Source organism: Octodon degus, unplaced genomic scaffold (assembly GCF_000260255.1).
Source record: "Octodon degus isolate 3935 unplaced genomic scaffold, OctDeg1.0 scaffold00131, whole genome shotgun sequence".
Taxonomy (NCBI): Eukaryota; Metazoa; Chordata; class Mammalia; order Rodentia; family Octodontidae; genus Octodon; species Octodon degus.
The window spans coordinates 3564494-3569025 of NW_004524707.1; positions in this window are offsets into that span (position 1 = coordinate 3564494).

Below are 4532 nucleotides of genomic sequence, written 5' to 3' on the forward strand. Positions count from 1 at the left end.
GATTTTAGTCAAATTGTTGGGCACATCTTTATTTCTGCATAATTGAGAAGTATTTGTTCTATTATTGAATCCCTTGCTCTGCATAGTCCAAGTGACAGTGTGACAGAAGACACCTTCATCCTGGGTGGAATGTGGCTCTGTGGCCAAGCAGTTGGATAACATATGAAGCGTTGGTTTCATACCCAGCACACATGTGTTCATGTGCGTGTATGTATACACACACACACACACACACACACACACACTTCCTCCAAGTCACAAATGGCTAAGCATCATGTATACTGGCTCGTGTAAATCCACAGTTAAGGTTGGTTTCAGGGACTTACTGGCACCTTGCTGGCCTATGCAGGCATTCTTTGCTTAATGACCTGTGTGTTTAATGACTGTTTCCTTCTAACCCACCACTCAGACTTATGCATTTGGGCTTGCAGTGCAGACATGTGAATGGCAGGCAGCCTTATGGTGCTGTAACTTTTGCTAAGTGTGCTGTCCAGTACAGCACTGTAGTTTTTGTTTGCTATATATTGCAGTGCCACATGTAAGAGTTGTATAAATAAGAGCAAAATCATTATTATTTTGACCATTTCTTTGTGCTAAATATTGTAATGTGCGTACTGTACACAGTTCTTTATTTAGCAATCAATTCATTTAACAACCTAGTTGTAGGAACAGAACTTAGTCCACAAATGAGGAATGTCCGTATTGGCTCACATGCTTATGCCTCAGTAACCACTGGCAAGGGCCTGGGGTCAAGCAACCTCTGAACCACTGACATCTACACCTGCAGCTGAGGGTAGGGTCAGCTTCCTCAGCAGCATGCTTCCTGGGGGTGTTGGAGGCGCTTTCTGTGCTTACCCACAGAGAGGATTTGATAACTACTGACGTTGACCACAAAAGGCAGATTTTTAAATCCATATGGAAGCAATTTTCAACTTTGGCTATACAGTGGAATCACCTAGCGTATTAAAAATACTGACATCTTGGCCCCACCCTTAAAAATTCTAATTTGACTTTCTGGAATGAGTCAGACATTAGCATTTGTGAAAGCTTCTTAAGTGATTTTAATTGGAGGTTGATATTGAGGTATTCTTATGAAGTCTCGCTGCTCAAAGTGTGGCCTGGCCCGATGACCAAGGAGCACTGCCAGGAGTTGGGTTCACGTAAGAGATGCACAGCCTCAGGCTGCATCCTGCACTGACTGGGTCAGTGCCTGCCGTGGCCCAGCCCTCCAGGTGACCCATGTGTGTATAATACTCAGGAAGTGCTAGCCAAAAGGTGACACCCAAGCCCTGATACAGGGTAAAAGGGCCCACCTTTGACCTTGGCTCCTAAGTAGAGGGTTTATTTTTTTATTTTAAATTTTTAGGGAAGGGTCTACAGGGTGTTCAGAGTCTACTACTAGATTGGACTCGTAGTGATCCACCTGTTTGCAACATCCACCTGTTTGCTGGGATTACAGGCACGTGTCACCAAGCCTGTGTCAAAGGACATCTCAGCATCCTCTGGAGTCGGGGCAGGCATAGCAGGTCTGGGGATTGAACCTAAGTAGAGTTTGAAATTCCTTTTCAAATAGAAGTCTAGTTTACAGATTCTGTTGATGTATGCTTTTAGTTTTTCTTGGGGGCATGGGGACTTGTAAATTAGTGACATTTGATTCAGAATCACTTGAGGATTTCATGCCCAATTCCCACTATACAGCAAATGAGAAAGACTCTGAAAATGGATTTGAAGCATGTATCTTGGTCTGGTGATTGGTGGTAAAACACTTGTACAGCCTGCCCAAAGCCCTGGGTGTGACCTCTAGCAGTGCCACAGAAAAACCATCTTGTGGTTCAGATGGTAGTAGTAGAATAGAGCAAGACAAAACATTGTGTTATTCCCAGAGTAAAAATTGAAGGGAAAAGAAGTTGGTTGGTGATTTAAGGGGACTCTAACAGAGAATGTTCGAACTCATTTCTAGGTGTTTGGTCTTTGGTCTGCCTGCAGACTTGTCCCAGTAGGGAGGACAGAACAGGGGCCCTAGTCTGGAGCTTGGCTAGAGGAGGGGTTGTGGGGATGATGGATTGAGCAAGTGCCATGGGTAGCTGCTGCCTCAGCCCATCCTACACCTTCTCAGAGTAATAAATCCTGGAGGGGACACCAATACATTCCTGATAGCAGGGAGAAGTCACTCTTTAATGTGGGCATGATAATGTCACCGAGCTCAGTCTTCTTAAATTTAAATGATTAGCAATGACCAGGATTGCTCCTGTGTGATGCATCACTTACCCTGGTAATCGGGAAATCTATTCCACTTGCCTACTTAGATTGATGATGTCACGTTACACTGGGGCTTGCTTTCTCCCCATAATGAGGAAGAGCACGTTAGAATGCACTGGCCTTAAGTATTCTGGCCTCAGCCTCCCTCATGAATTTGATAAATATCACAGGCTCCCTGGGCAAATCTTAGAACTGCTGAATCTGCCATCTTTGGGCAGACTCTGTTTAGAAAGCACTGAGATGTCACTAATGGAGTCTGCCATTGAACAATTCTATTCCTTTCCTGGCTTTTGGACTTCCTGAGACCATCCTTTTCTGAGAAAGACAAATGTTTGGTTTGGAACTGGGCTCTGTCAAGTAAGGAGAAAACCAATCACTGTCATCCATATCTACCTGTAACGCTAAGTACGGAAATCTCTAACTTGTAGACATACATCTTTCTAGGGTGTTGGCGCGTTGCTTGTGGTGTCCAATTTGACTATTCCCAGAGGATCCCTGCTCCCTGTGCATGGCCCTGTTCCCTCAGGATGCAGAGAGGGTACGGGGGCCACTTTGTCCTTCCTTCTATCCTAGTGAGAAATTTCATTCTTTCATAAGACTTTTTTCTCTCTGTTGAGTCTAAGTAAAGTCAAAGAACTGAAAAATGACCTTTAAGAAATTCTGGGGACTCTTTTATCTGTGGGGGTCATAGATAGAAATAATGGTCACCAAGGTTAAGAAGACCAGAAAGTCAGGACAAGAAACACTGGTCTTCAAGAAAATGCCAGGGCTACCATGGTGGGTAGGGTAGGAAAGCAGAACTCCGAATGAAACTTCACACAAGAAACCGAGTTGGCAGCTATGCATTTCTTCTATGCTATAAGTCGGGATTGTCCTGAGTCCTCAAGATGCAGCACCTTGGTTCTTGCTCCTTCCTCCAAGAACTCTCACCGTCGTGGGAGAAGCAGATGTGCCACACAGAGTCACAATGCACTGCAATGAGTGCAACCACCCAGGGTGTTCAGGATGTACGGGGGCCGGGCTCCTTTAGGAGAGTGATGTCTGCTTTGAACTCTGACATGCGACTAGTTTTCTAAGCAGATTTATGCATAGGGAATGAGAGATAATTAAAAATCTACCTATAGGAAAGATTTTGCAAATAAATACTGTCCATTGAATCAGTTTCTCCTTCAGAATTACCATAGAAGTAGACAGCTGGGTGCATTTTTCAATCTCAAAAGGATGCTTCAATGTAGTGTGGGTTGGATTGTATCTAGTTTTATTGTTAAATGCTAAAACTCCATCCATATCTTGGTTCTGTTTAACTCTTTATGAAGGCATCAACACATGATTCCCACAGTTCTTGGGCCCTTTGACCCACATATCCAGCGACCCCGGCTCTGGGTCTTTATTATATATTCCCCCTCTCCAAACCTGCATTTGCTTTGCATAATAACTCTAAAGTCTAAGGGGACTTGGATCCCCCCAAGGGGTAAGATTTTACCGCTGCCCAAGAACAGGCCATGTCTTCAATCAGCGGCGATCTGCCCATGTTTCTGCATACTTGTAAAAAGTCATTTGTGTACAAACAACAGGCATTCCCAGCTGTGGACGCCACTGCTTCCTTCGGCTCTGCCTACAGTCTCTTCCTGGAGTGGTGGGGAAGGCTTTGCTCTGGAGAAGAAACCACTCAGTTCTTCAAGTGAGACAAAGCATCAATTCTGAGTTTCTGAGCAGCAAAACTCTCCGAGCAAGGGCAACCCCGCTGAGATCTCTGCTCTGCAGATTGAGGTGAACAGTGTGTCATGTAATAATGGAAACCACTGAAAAATACATGGAGGAGGGAAACATACATTTCCAGGCTAGAGAAAGATTGAAGGGTTAGAACCCAGGAAAAATATCATTTTAGAGGGGAAGAGTTTTCTCTGCTCCATGAATAAATCATTGGCCAGACAGGCCCCCTCTCTTTCCCTTTCTTTATTTTGAAGCTGGCAAATTGCTTCTGATTTGGAAAGGAAGTGAGACGAGGGCTCGGAGTGCTGCCTGCCTCATACTGCAGACAAATGAGGCAGCCGTTTTAACTTTTCATGAAGATGTTTATTAGGCTCTCGCGCTGTTCTGATCTAATGTTTCTCTGTGGCAGTTCATTTTTTTTTTTCACCATGTAAAGCACTGAACAAGTCAGATAGAGCTATTCTTACTTTGAACACCATTTTTTTTTTTTTTTTTTTTTTCCGCTGACCCAAGCTGAACCAGGGAAATAGGTGTCTTCCAGACTTTTTTTTTCGGTTTCG